General features: G+C 40.6%; 1 long non-coding RNA gene across 1 annotated transcript in view; it reads left to right on the forward strand.

The window, feature by feature from the left end:
• Positions 1-17,630, forward strand: part of LOC306988040 — a 403,025-nt gene that overhangs the window by 44,760 nt on the left and 340,635 nt on the right. The window lies entirely within an intron of this gene.

Here is a 17,630-nt window from a genome sequence, read left to right on the forward strand (position 1 = left end):
TATGTAGTATGTATGTACAGTATGTAGTTTTCCTTACTTTTAAGTTTTTACAGTTGGATATTGTTTCTAAATATATTTTAATATCAATTTTAAATTGTTAAAAAATTGGTATTTTTTCATTCCATTTGACTATGAATAATATAGTAACGGGCAATCATAATAATTTAATCAAACATAAACAAAAGATTGTATCACCATCAAATGAAAAACATTTTAGTATAACATCAACTTCTTCAAAGTTAACAGGAATCATAGCTTTTCTTTTTAAGTAATTACTGAGTTCTCTCGTAAATATTTGGATCTTGGGACACTCCTAAAATAGATGATTAATAGTCTCAGGGGAAATTTGACAAAAAACACAAATATCTTCCATGTTCACTTTAAAACGCTGTACCACAAGTGACTATTATGACTACATAAGACTACAATCTCCTCTGATTGGCTGCGCGTCCGGCCAATGAGTCTCAGCCATCTGTGCAGGAACACAACCGAGCCATATTTCACTGAGCATTAGCTACTGCCGTTCCTTTTGACCCCAGTAGATATATTAAACTAGTACCGCCGTTCAGAGAAGCGGAAGTTTATTTATTTGTTTATTTATTTGGATTTTTTTTGGATTGGAGGTCTGTTCTGCTCTGCCAATCGAATCTTCTCTCCACTATGACATAGACTATGAAGTAGAGGGAAGAAACTTACGAACGCTACCCAAAATGATTCTGCAGTAATTGAAGGTATATGCTGCTTTCCTGCTCCTTTTTTTTAAAAGTACATTTGCTGTGAAATCAAACCTTTTACAAATATTCTCAGAATTATATCATGTCAACTTTCGGAGGTGCAAAAGTGGACAGTAAAGGTGCAGTCATGTTAGCAAAATTTTGTGTGCAGAAAAGGTCCATAGTCCAAAGGGCAGAACTTGATCACAGGCAAACTTGAGGTGGCGCATTTCCTGCGACAGCTTCTGTTCAGCGGTGAAGCGCTCTGTGAAACCATCCACTGCGGGGCCGAAGAGGACGGTGAGGGAGACTAGGGAGTCGCAGAAAGCAGCCTTGTCTGTGTTCTTGATCTCCGTTAGGTTGAGCCATAAGTGACGTTCCAACACCACTAAGCTGGCCATAGCTCTGCAGATAGCGACTTTAACCTTCCATCCAATCGCTGTGTGTGGCCAGAGATGCACGGCCACGGCTTCGTCCAGAGGAGGCAGTTTCTCATACCCCTTTTCTTCAGCGACGTCAATCGTGGTGAGGGCGGGGGTGGTTGAAGTGTGGAAGTGCACAGAGTAGGAGGCACCATGACTTGGTGAGTTTGTCATGAACTTCTGAGAATAATGGCGCTGCTCTCGGTCTGCTAACTCCCGGTAGGAACCATTCATCCAGGCGGCTGCTTGTGGGCTCCTCGGGGGTAGACCACTCCAGTCCGAGCTTGAATCTCCAGGGGTGTGGGGTTATCCAGTGAGCCCGACCAGTCCTCTGCATCTGAAACTGCGATGACATGCTGTCATCAGGCAGATCCTCTTCAGATCCCATGAACGAGACCAGGCCTCTTGTGCCAAAATAGGGGCTCTTGAATGCGCTGTAGAAGAGCCCTGGAGAATCCTGGTTTTGTGGAGACAATGAGGCACACGGGAACTGTGCCGGCGTGAGCTCACTCATGTCCGATCGCTCAGTCCTCTGGCTCTGCTGCTTCTTTCTCCGAGGTTCCTGTGAGGAAGAGAACAGGAGAGTGTGAAGGGTGGAGAGAGGCTCAAACTCTCGCAGTGAGAGCAGCTCGTCTCAGTGAGCGCAGCTTCTGTGTGGGATTTCCCCATACAGGCGAAGCACTCACTGTGCTCATCAAATGGGTGCAGGTGTGCCCACACTCATGGCGCAGCATTTGCAACAACGCCGCATGAAATTTGATTGAATTTGCTCTTTTAGAAACGCTGGATTGCCACAGGGGAGATGGCTGACTCAGCTCGAGTGCAGTGTCGATCAGTCAGCTTGATAGCAGGTCGCCGGCACACTGACTTGATCCACTGTGAGGCCAGCGAAATGTTGGCGGGCTCTAGCGGGCTTTTTCGCCATAGGTTCGTGCAGTTATGCTGCTCAGCCATTGGTTCCTCCAACTCTGTGGCATTACCATTGGCCCATGCAGTTACACTGTGTGATACTATAAGCTTTAATAAATCAGAGAAAAAGGAGTGAACCGTATAGGACATGTGTAACCGAACATGTGTTTTAACTTGAGTTTCAAAAGAGAAATTTTATTCAGATTTGCTAAAATACCAAAGTGTGGTAAAGTCTGCAATCAAAAAAGAAAAAGAAAAAAAGGAGATCTTGTTATAAACTTAAGTATTTCTTGATAACATTTTCCAAACACCAAATATCTCTGTTAACCAAATGCAAATTTCTCTAAATGAAAAATGATATAGGTTATTGTGTCTTCTCATTAATATTCACTGATTAATTTTGATTAACAATGCGGGCAAACATTATAAATGTTATTCACTGGTTTTGGGGTCAAAATGGATTCTGCAATGGTTGTCTTAGTTTCATCTGTACAGAAATGTGGTTAGATCTGTTGGGTGGATAAACAGCTTCTGCTGGATGTTTGTGGAGCGTTTTTTCTTCTTCTTCTCCAAGTACGATTAACTCCTGCTTTTGCACTTTAAGAGTGCACGCTTTCACTGCGTGATGTAGCCGATTATAATGCAGTGTGAATTCCCCCGAACATCAAGATATGAGGATAAACTCTGGATGACTTTTCATATCTTTTTACACTTATGTCGTAAGACCATGTTAAGCAATGTCACGCAATGTCACACGGGAAAGAGTGCAGTTTTTCCTGAACATCAGCATGATATCAAATGTGATACTGATTTTATGTAACAGTTCAAAAAACTAAAAGTTAACATTGAGTTACATCTTAGACACAATATTGTCTGTTTTTGCTCTATTTCACAAAGAACATAGTTATATCATACAAACAAATCCACAGAAGAGCAGTCACGCGTCTCTGAGAAACACACACACACAGCAGTGTTTTGTTTGAATCTGCATTTTATAATGAATTGGGTGAGTCATATATGATTCAAAGACCCATTATTAAATGCAGTCACTGTTTGTTCCTGAATCAGTCGGTTGTTTTGAACAAATCGGCTGAATTCATTATTCATTAAGACGGTGACTTGCCGCCACATACTGGTAGTTTTAGACACCAGTGTCTAAAAGTGACACCAGTGTCTTAGTGACAGAAGACCGAACCAAGATATGGATTATGCAGCTCGATTTGCTGCGTTGGCTCGTGAGTACACAGCTTTTTTGTCTTTTTCGGAAAGTTTTTTTTAAATCTCGCCATCATGAGACGAGACCCTACAGTCATTGTTCTGGACTAGGGCGAATTACCAAGGTCTCAACTGGATAGAAACCATCGTCCGGTGTCTGGAGAGCGTACTTTCCTGATCCAGAACACAGCCAGACCGAGAGCCCAAATCACCACCATCGACCGCGGAGACATCGTGTGAGCCCCCCGCAGACGGCGAGCTACCAACCCCCCCACACCGCCTTCCCTTTGCCATCTCTTCGCCATCTCCTGGCTCCTTGCCTGCAGCTTCGCCTCGGCCACATCCAAAGCCCCCTCCATCCCTAGCTCACTTCTCCTGTTACAGCGCGAGGTCACGCCTACCAGGAGGGGACGTTCTGTCACAGTTTGTTCAGTGTGTTTCGTTTTTATGGACTTTTAATACTGTCATCATTCTGGTTTATGACATCAGATCCAGAAGAGCTAAATGAGATCAAGCACATATTCACGCATGGCTTTATATATTAATTTGCTGGCATTTACTTTATATATAAATATATATTTATTTTTTGATGGCTCATTTCCACCCTGGAAGATAATTTGAGAAGAAACGGCAACATATTTTCTCTTTAATTCTCAATAAAGAGTCAAATGTGAGGGTTAGTCGTGATAAATACTGATGATTAGCAAATATTGTTCTGCTTATCTATACTTGTAAATATGACTTTCATTGCTTTCCTTTAAACTTTTTTTTGAACAATCTAATATTTCATATTTATCTAACAATTATTACATTATGGTAAATGTATTACATTATAAACTCACGAAAAATATTGTCATTGTCATAACATTTTTAATTTAACATATTAAATTAAATTTAATATGTTAAATTAAACATATTAAATTAAACATATTAATATGTTAGTAGTAAATATGCTATACCATGTGTCAAAATGATTGATGGCTTCCGGTTGACCTTGACCTTTGACCTTTTCCGGTCCCGCCTCTTCCGGTGTCTATTGTTGTGGTTTGACCTATTGACCCCCACCCCTCTAATCGATCATGTGTTTTGACAGGTTGTGCGTCCGGTGTGTATAGATAAGGATTGAGCAGATGACCTATCTATCCGATCAATCAAATGTTTTGACAGGTTGACCATCGGGTCTCTACTGATAAGGGTTGAGCAGTTGACCTATCTATCCGACCAATCAACTGTTTTGACAGGTTGACCACGCATGCTTTATCTATGATAAGGGTTGAGCAGTTGACAGTTTGAACGGGTTGTTATAGGCCATGTCTCACCACTCCAGACTGCTGCTTGGTTTCCTCTGTAATGTGAGACAAAAAGTCTGTGTCACAATGGGGTTCCCCCTCCCTCTGCAAGTGTGTCACAGTGTCTTCACACACCTCCCTCACCATCTGTGTGACAAGCACTCCCCCTAGCCTTCCATGTCTGCTCTGACGTTTGAAACATATATTTAAAAGATTATAAACTAAATGCTTATAAAATATAATGCAAATGAAACTATGAAAACATAACGTTAAAACTGTATAAAAGAAATGGCTATAAAAAATAATTTAACTATGGTTGAAACATATTATTCTTTATAAATATATATATGAAATGGACATAGACAAACTAATGTTGAAACATACTGTTAAAACATCTTGCTAAAACCCAGTGGTGGGCCGTCAGGGCCAGCAAGGCCTTCTCTGCTGGCCTAAACACTATGAGAATCACTAACTTGCACTTTAATATATTTTTTTTATGAATGAGTATTAAATTATTCCCAATAGTCCGTTCTCATAATTTCATAGCTTTTCTCTTGGTTGCGCTGCTTCCAGTAGTGTATATTTATTTTAGTGCCTTTATCCAATCATATTTCAGTCATCATGTGTTGCCAGGGTCAAATATATCTGCTTCGAGGCCTTCAGAATCGATAGTGCGGGCGCCTGTAGCTTAAATGAATGGCAATGAAACTGTTGCTTTAACCAATCAGATAATCGGTCAGATTTAATCAGCCAATCAGATATCGAGTTGATTGCACCGGGGCCATCTAGCAGGCATACAATAACGTACGCATTTTCACGCCCTTTGTTTGGATTGTCAGAGCGTGTACTATTATTACTGGTAGGCAGAGCTAGCTAACCGCATCTGTTGCGAACTGTGTAAACTAAAATACCTGTAGATTTAATCGTTTTTCAACCCACAAATTAATGTTTATTTCCTTCCTCGACCACCAGCAGGTTCAAACCTAACGGAAAACATCCCTTATTCAGCTTACGCAGAGTCACGGATCTCTATCGATCTGTCCGGGTAAAAACACAACTGACTGCAATGTAAAGTTATGCCAGGACTGATTTTGAAGGCAAAAGTCCCGCTGATCTCAATGATATCGTTCAAAAATCTGTGTGAGAGCTTGTGTCGGCTGTAACGTTACACATCGTCATGTTTTGCAGTGTTTTCCCTGTTTAACGTTACTGCTTCTATCGAGCAGACACTCTCAGCACTAAAGCGAATTAAAACTTATGACAGAAATACGACGGGACAGACTCGACTTTCAGCACATTAGCCTCGATGGCGATAGAAAAGGTTGCTGGGACTGAAAAGCACAGACAACCTGTACAACCAAGTAATTCAAGTCTTTTTGAGGAAAGAAATTAGGATGGATTTTGTGTAAAAAATAATCAGTTTTGGAGAGTATAATGCATGTTTTGCCCCCGTTTTTGTCCGTGCTGAATATGATTTTCTTCCTAATTTTTCTTGTAAATTTATGATCGAAACAACTTATTTTTTTCAAACATTAATACTATTGTAGCCATTGAAGGATAAGACAGGGATGAGGATCCGTTTCTGAATTTATAATCGGAACGCAAGAACCACTGTACACAAAAGCCGAACTCACTCGCTCGTTTCTCTCTACCCGGCCTTTCGCAAACTCACCGCATTAACCCTATAACTGCCGGTGCAAAATAAAAACAGGAATTTCACAACAATTATAGAGAGTATGTGCGTGCGCTGATACACTATTAAAAGTTATTAATTCAGGGTGGACATCACTGAAGGCCTAGGTGTGAATGTGAAATGCACGGCCCGCCACTGGTTTTAGTGGAACATTCGCGAGTGCATCCTGACATCGTGATGTGTGATCCGTGATGTGTGTGTGATTCTCGTGTGGTACGTATAATTTAGTAATGTTTTGTATTAGATGATTGGAGTAGATCCTTGTCTGATTGTATGTTTTGTTTTGCAGTCTTCCGCGCACCACGTGATTTAATTCAGGTCGTGCTGCGGTTTTTCTTTTACTAGATTATTCCCTTTGTCCTTCGTGAACAATTATTTGTTAGGTTTTCATGACTTTAATAGTCGCTGTGTATTGTTTTTGATTTCATTTTATGGTTTGGGTTATCTTGCTATTTTTGTAATGGAGTTGGACTGATCAGTGTGATTTGGGCCGTAGTGCCGTGTGGTGTTATATTAGTGTTTATCTAACGGTCAGCCATCGAGTATTTTGGGGTCCTCACTGCCGATGAGGTAGGACAGATTATTTATCATCTGTACACCACCTGATCTGGTCAATAATCATATTTGTGTCTGATGTGATTGATGTGATTATTTTGTATTTGTATCTTCCCTACTAATCTTTCTTTGTGTTTCTTTTTGGTTTCGAGTCAAGGCTGAGTGCGCCGAGGGGGAGGCTAGTCACCTGGGTGAACACATTTGCTGTGAGGTTGGAGCACCAGGGTTTGAGCACCGCATATGTAGTTTGCCGTGCACACATAAATGGTTGAGAGCACAATTGTTTACAGCTAGCTTGCCACCCCTAACGTAAGCTTTAGCCTTGCAGTTACATTCTTTTTGTAGTAATTATTTTTCTTGTTTGTTTTATTTTGTGGGGACGGTACATACATTTTTTTGTTTGTTTGGTTTAATGATTCAGTGCTTGAAAATCAGCGATGTCTGGAGGAATGTTCTTTTAACATTTGATATATTCTGTATTGTTATAATAAACTTGCCAGTGATTTATATTATGAACAAATGGTGCTAGTGGGATATTTTTCCTTTTAAATAAAACCATTAATTTATTGGATGAAGCGACTCTCTTCTCCCTGCACCACCAAACTTGGGTCCTTTTTATATTTCCTTGGGTGCAATTCCCAGGGTGGTGTAGTCTGTGCTATCTAGATTTAGTTATACTAAGAAAAATCATACCGCTCTCGTCACATGAGCATGCAACGGTGCGATAATGGATACCGTAGGGGTCTTCTCCTCGGACATAACGTGAGTTGCCAATTTAAGTGGCTTCAGTGCATTTATTACATCTTCAGCACAGGTTATGTCTGATTCTGTTAATGTCCACAGATCTTTGGCATTTTTTCGCACATCATTTGATGCAAATTGACCGTTCGCAAAAGCCACGCCCCTTAGTTATTGTTACTACGCCCATCAAACAATTGAGAACCATAGCCATGGCTGGGTTGAGCTCCATACATTAAGTGATTGGTTTTGGAGTAATGCAGCAGACATATCCTCCAGGGCACGACAGAAAGTATAGACATAATAGCGCACGGGATCACATGCACTAAACAGTTTTGTAAAATTATTTATCAATAATTTTTATTTGATCATATATCATTTTACAAAACTGTTTTGCGCATGTGCTCCCGCGCGCACTATTTCAGTCACAACACTGCAATCAGAGGACGCGCTGAAACCATCAACTCTCCATGCGGTTCTCTTCATTCATAACTCAAACTACTGAGAAGGATATATTTGTGTGAATAGTTGTGCAACTGCGCGAACTTTGTTTTAAAGTTTAATGTTTGAGTTCCAGAGGAATTTGTGACTGTGTACCTGTTCAACCACATCAAAGTTTCGTAATTAGTAAGTCCGTGCTTTTTCTCTTTTTTTCCCTCTTGTTTGCTGACTGATGAGGGGGCCGCAGTGCCGTTGTGAAACGGTGTTTGTACATGTAACGTTAGCCTATTTTTTTATAATAGTTGCAAGCAATCATTAAATACAGCAAGTTTTAAGCCCGTGCAGACCTCACTGCCATAGGCGCATCATTGCACTATCTTGCTGAAATCGGAATGTTTGACGGAGGTCCTTCTCCTTAGTTACAGTTGCTGAGCTAGGATTGGACGAGAACCGTTCGAGGGCGGGGTTTTGCGAACGGTCAATTGCGGGCTGTTCTACGAATCGCTCCAACATGTCGTGTGCGCTGTTCCACCTCGTACAGACATCGGTCATCAACTTATGCTCGGGAAGGCCAAGTAACTTTTTCTTCTCGTGCAGGACATGGCATGCGATTGTACTTTTCCTAAAAAATGTTGTGATGCTCCGAACTCTTCCGAGAAGACGGGAAATTTTCGGTAACTTCAGAGCGCGTTGAGCAGCTAGATTCAAACAGTGAGCAAAGCATCTCACAATCACTAATTTGGCTAGTTCTGCAGCTACTGACATGTTAGATGCACTATCAGTCACAAGCACTGGATCTTTGTCTTTTATTCCCCATTCGTGCATCACATCATTTAGCAAATCTGCGATGTTTGCTCCGGTGTGATTGTCAAACATCACTCTGGTCTGCAGAACGTGCGAGACGAGTTCCCATTGTTGAGAAATGTAGTGGCCAGTTATAGTAACATACGATTGGGTTGCTCTCGAAGTCCAAGCATCGCAGGAAATGGAAACTCTCTGTGCAGAAGAGAGTGACAACAAAACGTCTCGCTTAACCTCGTCACATAACCGGGGAATTGCAGTTTCTGTTAAAAACTGACGCGTTGGTATTGCGTAGCGTGGTTCACACTCGTGAAGCAATTGTCTGAAGCCGGTGTTCTCGACAACGCTGTATGGTCATAATATTGACATATGAAGCACATTAACGCATTTGTAATCCTTTGAGAGCGCTGTGACGTGGGTAAGAGTTTTGAGATAAAAGCATCAGGCAACGTTGGCTGCTTCTGAGATGACTGATATGTGCTACTACGGTACTACCTGCTGTGACCAGGTCTGCTGCTGTCAGGTCTGGATGATGTCTACTCATATGCAGAGATAGGTTCGTCGTGTTGCCTGAGTACTTAAATTTTGTTTTGCAGATCTTGCAAATGGCATGACTCATGTCCAATGTCTGACTCTCCGTTTTAGTGTAAAACCCAAAATTCTCCCATATTTTTTATATTTCATCGGCGGTGGGAAAATCCTTTTATCCATTTTGAATGTCTTGCGCGCTGCTCGCGAGTCGTGTTTTAAAATGGTGCAAATTGACGTCACGTGATAATTGACAGTAACGATACGGCAGCTGCTGTATCGATACGCGCATCGTCAGGAGTTCATGACGATGTATCGTGTATCGATATTCTGAGCACAGCACTAGTATCAACTCATAAAACCAACTCTGTTACATGTTCTAGTTGCAGATTTACTGCAGGAAAAATATACAATACCATGTTAAGTTAGTGTTACAGATCACATGCAGCATCACATTTTACTTGTTTATTATTACGTTAAGGATCTCACAATACTTGCTTTTTATTTTTGAAATGTATTTTAATGACAACAAAACATAATTTACATACAGGAGTACATATAACCATACATGTCAGGGGTAAACAAAAGGGGGGAAAGGAAGAAAGAGAGAAAGAAACCAGAAAAAACTTGTACATATTAAACAGTATGTAGTATGTATGTACATGTACAGTATGTAGTTTTCCTTACAAGTTTTTACATTTGGATATTGTTTCTAAATATATTTTAATATCAATTTTAAATTGTTAAAAAATTGGTATTTTTTTCATTCCATTTGACTTTATGAATAATATAGTAACGAGCAATCATAATAATTCAAACAAACAAAAGATTGTATCACCATCAAATGAAAAACATTTTAGTATAACATCAACTTCTTCAAAGTTAACAGGAATCATAGATTTTCTTTGTAAGTACTTACTGTGTTCTCTCGCAAATATTTGGATCTTGGGACACTCCTAAAATAGATGATTAATAGTCTCAGGGGAAATTTGACAAAAAACATCTTCCATGTTCACTTTAAAACGCTGTACCACAAGTGACTATTATGACTACTTAAGAGTCATGCTTGTACTTCCTCCGTGTTCCAATCAAGTGCTTCGCAGAAGCCCCGCCCACAGCGCTGACTCTTCACTCGCGGTCTCCTCTGATTGGCTGCGCGTCTGGCCAATGAGTCTCACGCCGGTTTCACACTGCATGCGCTAGAAGAGCGTCAGCAGCGCATGAGCAGTGCGTACAGTGAGCGGAAGCAGGACACGCGCATTTTGCTTCCACACTGGCAGCGTTTGACACGCGAAACTGAACCGCGGCGTGTGTAGCTACAGACAGAGTAACCTACTCTATAATGGGTAAGTTGGCATTGCTTTATATTGTTTTCAAATATATTTAAGAGAAAAGACTTGTATACTATTTAGTACTAATTGTCTATAAAAGAAAATAAGACACTAAATAGCAAGGTAAAACATAAGGTCAACAACAATGGCATAGTAACCTTCTAGGCTGCATGTGTGGCAACAGAAATGACATTACTCTGTCGTACTTCCATTCCCTGACTGTGCCACCTGCAGAACCACTGGGCACAACTTTTTTTTTTTGCTTCTTGTTTCTGACAAAAGCATCTCTTAACAACTTCCATCTTCGCCTGCATTCACTCACTGTAAAATACATTAAAATATGTATTACATATGTAAATGTAGCCATATATATAATATGCATGTATGTGTGTGTGTGTATATACATAAATATATTAAATTAATCTGTAAACTGGCAGTATACATCGATTAAACTTGTTTTTGTAGTTTGGCCAACAATTTTGTTTTGGACATTTAATTTTAAATTGATGAAGGTTATTTGATTGACTGTTTAAAACACGAGATCTCATCAATGTGCTTTTTGGGTGAAACTGCTGTGTGTTTTGGCCATGAAAAATGCATGGTCACTTTAATTCAGCGTAAGCGGCGCGTTAAAAATAGACTGGGCGCCGAAACTATCGCGGCACTGCTGTTCCTGCTCTGCTCCTGCTACGCGCTGCCGCGCCGCTTCTGCGTGCGGTGTGAATACACTCATTGAATAACATGGACGCCGAAAAAAATATGCGCAGCTCACGCACCGCTGACGCTTGCGGTGTGAAACCGGCGTTAGCCATCTGTGCAGGAACACAACCGAGCCATATTTCACTGAGCATTAGCTACTGCCGTTCCTTTTGACCCCAGTAGATATATTAAACTAGTACCGCCGTTCAGAGAAGCGGAAGTAGATTCCTACTTTGTCACGTTCAGGAAAGTTAGGGTGGCCGAAAGAGATGTGGGCTCTATTGTTACAGCGTAGCCTCACTGGAAAAGCACAGGAGGTCTGTTCTGCTCTGCCAATTGAATCTTCTATCCACTATGACATAGACTATGAAGTAGAGGGAAGAAACTTACGAACGCTACCCAAAATGATTCTGCAGTAATTGAAGGTATATGCTGCTTTCCTGCTCCTTTTTTTTTTAAAGCAAATTTGCTGTGAAATCAAACCTTTTACGAATATTCTCAGAATTATATCATGTCAACTTTCGGTAAGGTATCTTGGAGGTGCAAAAGTTGACACTAAAGGCACAGTCATATTAGCAAAATTTTGTGTGCAGAAAAAGGCCATTGTCCAAAGGGCAGAACTTGATCACAGGCAAACTTGAGGTGGCGCATTGCCTGCGACAGCTTCTGTGCAGCGGTGAAGCGCTCTGTGAATCCATCCACTGCGGGGCCGAAGAGGACGGTGAGGGAGACTAGGGAGTCGCAGAAAGCAGCATTGTCTGCGTCCTTGTTCTCCGTTAGGTTGAGCCATAAGTGACGTTCCAACACCACTAAGCTGGGCATAGCTCTGCAGATAGCGACTTTAACCTTCCATCCAATCGCTGTGTGTGGCCAGAGATGCACGGCCACGTCCAGAGGAGGCAGTTTCTCATACCCCTTTTCTTCAGCGACGTCAATCGTGGTGAGGGCGGGGGTGGTTGAAGTGCGGAAGACCACTCCAGTCCGACCTTGAATCTCCAGGGGTGTGGGGTTATCCAGTGAGCCCGACCAGTCCTCTGCATCTGAAACTGCGATGACATGCTGTCATCAGGGAGATCCTCTTCAGATCCCCTGAACGAGACCAGGCCGCTTGTGCCAGAATAGGGGCGCTTGACTGCGCTGTAGAAGAGCCCTGGAGAATCCTGGTTTTGTGGAGACAATGAGGCACACGGGATCTGTGCCGGCGTGAGCTCACTCATGTCCGATCGCTCAGTCCTCTGGCTCTGCTGCTTCTTTCTCCGAGGTTCCTGGGAAGAAGAGAACAGGAGAGTGTGAAGGGTGGAGAGAGGCTCAAACTCTCGCAGTGAGAGCAGCTCGTCTCAGTGAGCGCAGCTTCTGTGCGGGATTTCCCCAGACAGGTGATGAACTCACTGTGCTCATCAAATGGGTGCAGGTGTGCCCACACTCGTTGCGCAGCATTTGCAACAACGCCGCATGAAATTTGATTGAATTTGCTCTTTTAGAAACGCCGGATTGCCACAGGGGAGATGGCTGACTCAGCTCGAGTGCAGAGTCGATCAGTCAGCTTGATAGCAGGTCGCCGGCACACTGACTTGATCCACTGTGAGGCTTTTCGACGGCAAAATGCTTCTATCTCGTAGTCCAGCGAAATGTTGGCGGGCTCCAGCGGGCTTTTACGCCATAGGTTCGTGCAGTTATGCTGCTCAGCCATTGGTTCCTCCAACTCTGTGGCATTACCATTGGCCCATGCAGTTACACTGTGTGATTCTATAAGCTTTAATAAATCAGAGAAAAATGAGTGAACCGTATAGATAGGAAACATGTGTTTCAACTTGAGTTTCAAAAGAGAAATTTTATTCAGATTTGCTAAAATGCCAAAGTGTGGTAAAGTCTGCAATCAAAAAAGAAAAAGAAAAAAAGGAGATCTTGTTATAAACAGTATTTCTTGATAAAATTTTCCAAACACCAAATATCTCTGTTAACCAAATGCAAATTTCTCTAAATTAAAAATGATATAGGTTATTGTGTTTTCTCATTAATATTCACTGATTAATTTTGTTGTAACAATGCAGGCAAACATTATAAATGTTATTCACTGGTTTTGGGGTCAAAATGGATTCTGCAATGGTTTTCTTCTTAGTTTTATCTGTACAGAAATGTGGTTAGATCTGTTGGGTGGATAAACAGCTTCTGCTGGATGTTTGTGGAGCATTTTTTTTTTTCTCCAAGTACGATTAACTCCTGCTTTTGCACTTTAAGAGTGCACGCTTTCACTGCGTGATGTAGCCGATTATAATGCAGTGTGAATTCCCCCAAACATCAAGATATGAGGATAAAATCTGGATGACTTTTCATATCTTTTTACACTTATGTCGTAAGACCATGTTAAGCAATGTCACGCAATGTCACACGGGAAAGAGTGCAGTTTTTCCTGAACATCAGCATGATTGTTAATGTGATATTGATTTTATGTAACAGTTCAAAAAACTAAAAGTTAACATTGAGTTACATCTTAGACACAATATTGTCTGTTTTTGCTCTATTTCACAAAGAATATAGTTATATCATACAAACAAATCCACAGAGGAGCAGTCATGCGTCTCTGAGAAACACACACACACAGCAGTGTTTTGTTTGTATCTGCATTTTTTAATGAATTGGTTGAGTCAAAGATGATTTAAAGACCCATTATTAAATGCAGTCACTTGCTTCATTCCTGAATCAGTCGGTTGTTTTGAACGAATCAACTGAATTAATTATTAACTAATTAAATAAATGTAATAATAATTTAAATAAAGCGTACTTTTCTGATCCAGAACACAGCCAGACCTAGAGCCCAAATCATCACCATCGACCGCGGAGACATCGTGTGACCCCCCGCAGACGCAGAGCTACCTATTAGTAAAATGTGTTTCTGGGTCAAAGGAACTCAAAATGATGGAGCATGTCTAACAATTATGTACATTATGTGCTTGTATTACCTTATGAACTGTGATTACATTATAAGTTGCCATAGTGTGTTCATAATGTAATACATTCTCATACAATAATCCATTACATTATATGAAAAGAAAAAAATCTTACATTGAAAATGTAATCTTACAAAAAACGTCCAAAAATGTATTGATATTCAACAAATAAAAAACAGATATAATACAGATGAGCAAATGATAAAGCTTGGGTTGCTGAATATTCGATCGCTTTCTTCAAAAGGGCTAATCGTTAATGATATGATTACAGATTATAACCTAGATGTGCTGTGTTTGACAGAAACCTGGCTAAAACCAAACGATTACATTGCTTTAAATGAGTCAACCCAACAAGATTACGGTTATAAACATGAACCTCTTCTGAAACGCAAAGGAGGATGTGTTGCTGTAATTTATAGTAATATTTTCAAAACCACTAAGAAATCTAGTTTTAAATATAATTCTTTTGAAGTGTTGGTGCTAAATGTAAATATATATATTGTGAAAAAGATAAATCACGTTTGAGAATTCTGCTGGCTACTGTATACAGGCCACCAGGGCACCATACAGACTATCAAAGAATTTGCGGACTTTCTATCAGAATTAGTATTGGCTGCAGATAAAGTACTTATTGTTGGTGATTTTAATATACACATAGATAATGAAAAAGATGCATTGGGATTGGCATTTAAAGACATTATAAACTCAATTGGAGTTAGACAACACGTGTCAGGACCGACTCATTGCCGTAATCATACTCTAGATCTAATACTATCACATGGAATAGATGTTGATGCCGTTGAAATACTGCAGCAGAGCGATGACATCTCAGATCATTATCTAGTCTCGTGTAAATTACATTTAGCCAAGGCTGCAAAGCCGACTCCGTGTTATAAATATGTTAGACCGATCACTTCTGCCACTAAAGATTGCTTTATTAATAATCTTCCTAATCAGTTTCATCATCTCAGCATCCCGGATAGCTTAGAAGAACTTGATATTGCTACCGAAACTTTTAACTCTCTCTTTTCCAGCACTTTAGACACAGTTGCTCCGCTGCGCTTAAAGAAGATTAAAGAACATAGTCCAACGCCGTGGCACAACGAGCACACTCAGGCCCTTAAAGGAGTCATAACCTAGTATTACCTTGGATACCCACGCTCTATTATAGTCTTCCAGGCCCTTCTAAAAAAGAAAAGTGGAAAAAAAATAACCCCTGACCCTTATTTCTGAAGGCATTATTGTCTCGCGAGATCTGATGCGATATTTTGGCTGTCATGGACGGTCATTTTAATAATGCAAATGAGGGGCGCGTTGATTGGTGGCAGGAAGGAGGGGGGTTACACCGCAGGTAACTTCAGCATATCATTCCAAAATGACATCATGGCGCAAGTTGTGAATGAACCCGACCTGGCCGCGACCTATGGGATTCAACCGTAGCCTATATGCACGAGCCAGACTCTGAACCTGAGCTGGAAAGGGAAGATCTAGAGTCGATGGAAGGACGTCTACATCAAGATGTCTCTGAATGGTAAAGACAATAATTTTGACTGAGACATACATTATATCTTTTATTTAATGTAGATTACATTAACGGAGATGTAGTCTACTTTTTTTTATCAGCTTACAGTGGGTTATTGAGATCAAATTTTGCTATCAATGCTGTGTTTTTGCCTCGTTTCACGTTGTGGTTTTTTAGACATTCAAATTTGTGAACGATTCCGGCGTAAAATGATTAGCACAGACGCCTAACGTTAAGCCAGTAGAAAACCGCGTCATTAAAAATGAATTTAATCCACTGGTCCCTGACAGCTTGGTCCGTTCTTGGGAGAGAAAACACATTTAAGTTACATGTTGATTCTGGCAGTCAACAACAGAGCAACTCACGTGTGCACTACGTTTCTGCATCTTTCGCGACTGAATATGAGGAGGAGAGGGGCAGGGCGGCTTCCTGCAGCATAGGTCTGCGGTGTCCATATATGGTATATCCAGAAATTAAAATCTCGTATTTGAGTGCGCGTGCACGTGGGCTGGTTTACGAACCCAGGGGTAAACAAACGCTTCACTTTTAAATATCAGCTTCCCGGCCAGTGTATAATCGTTAGGCAATCATAACATACATTGATTCTCGTGGAAAAGTGAAAATTACAGGTCATGACTCCTTTAAGAGAGCAGCCAGAAAAATGGAGCGCAACTGGAAGAAAACAAAACTAGAGGTATTTCATGGAAGGAGAGCTCGATTGCTTACAGAGAGGCTTTAAAAGCTGCTAGATCTGCTTATTTTTCAACCCTATTAGAAGAAAATAAACACAATCCTAGGTATTTATTAGAAACAGTGGCTAAACTAACGAAACAGAAAGCTTCAAGCCCAGAAGTTTCCAAACAACACAGCAGTAATGACTTTATGAACTTCTTCACTTATAAGATCGATAATATCAGGGACAAAATTATAACTATGCAACCGTCTAATACAGTATCGCACCAGGGAGTGCATTGTAGTCTCCCTGAAGGAAAATTTGATTCATTTGTTGCTATAGGAGAGGAATAATTTAGCAAAATCGTTAATTCATCTAAATCGACAACTTGTATGTTAGACACTATACCGACTAAGCTACTGAAAGAGATGCTTCCATATGTCATAGATCCTCTTCTTAATATCATTAATTCATCTTTGTCTCTAGGATACGTACCAAAAACCTTTAAGCTAACCATGATTAAACCGCTTGTTAAAAAAACACAACTTGATCCTACAGAATTAGTCAATTACAGGCCGATCTCGAATCTGCCTTTTCTGTCAAAGATATTAGAAAAAGCAGTATCCTCACAACTGTGTTCTTTTCTTGAAAGAAATTATATCTGCAAGGATTTTCAGTCCGGATTTAGACTGTACCATTTGATTGACAGCTCACAGCACTAAATAACACACAGATATCTAATCCAATATTTCACTCTTCTGCTGTTAGTTTTCATTCAGGGCCAGAATTCATTTGAAAATGTAAGATCAGCAAAAGCTTGTTGATGTTCGTGATGTTAAAGGAGACGGATGTGTGAGCGGAAACTAACTGAGGTTGGGGGAGGATTCACACACAACCAGATAAATATCTCAGTTCAGTCTTTCTGATCAATCTGAGTGTTTAGACATTAAGAGTTACTATCGTCGGCTTTCCAGTGAACCGATGAAGAAAATGATTCTCAAATTACTTTCGCTCTGTTTGTGTTTGTGGCGTCTGGATGGTGAGTTTTTATGTTTTAAGTTGTTTCTGTTCAGGTTTGATAAATTACTGGTTAACATTCACTGTTATTCTTGTGTAGAAACAAATAATGTGTGATTTTGCTGAGAGATAACTC

This window comes from Phoxinus phoxinus (assembly GCF_949152265.1).
Source record: "Phoxinus phoxinus genome assembly, chromosome: 20".
In the NCBI taxonomy this organism is placed as follows: domain Eukaryota; kingdom Metazoa; phylum Chordata; class Actinopteri; order Cypriniformes; family Leuciscidae; genus Phoxinus; species Phoxinus phoxinus.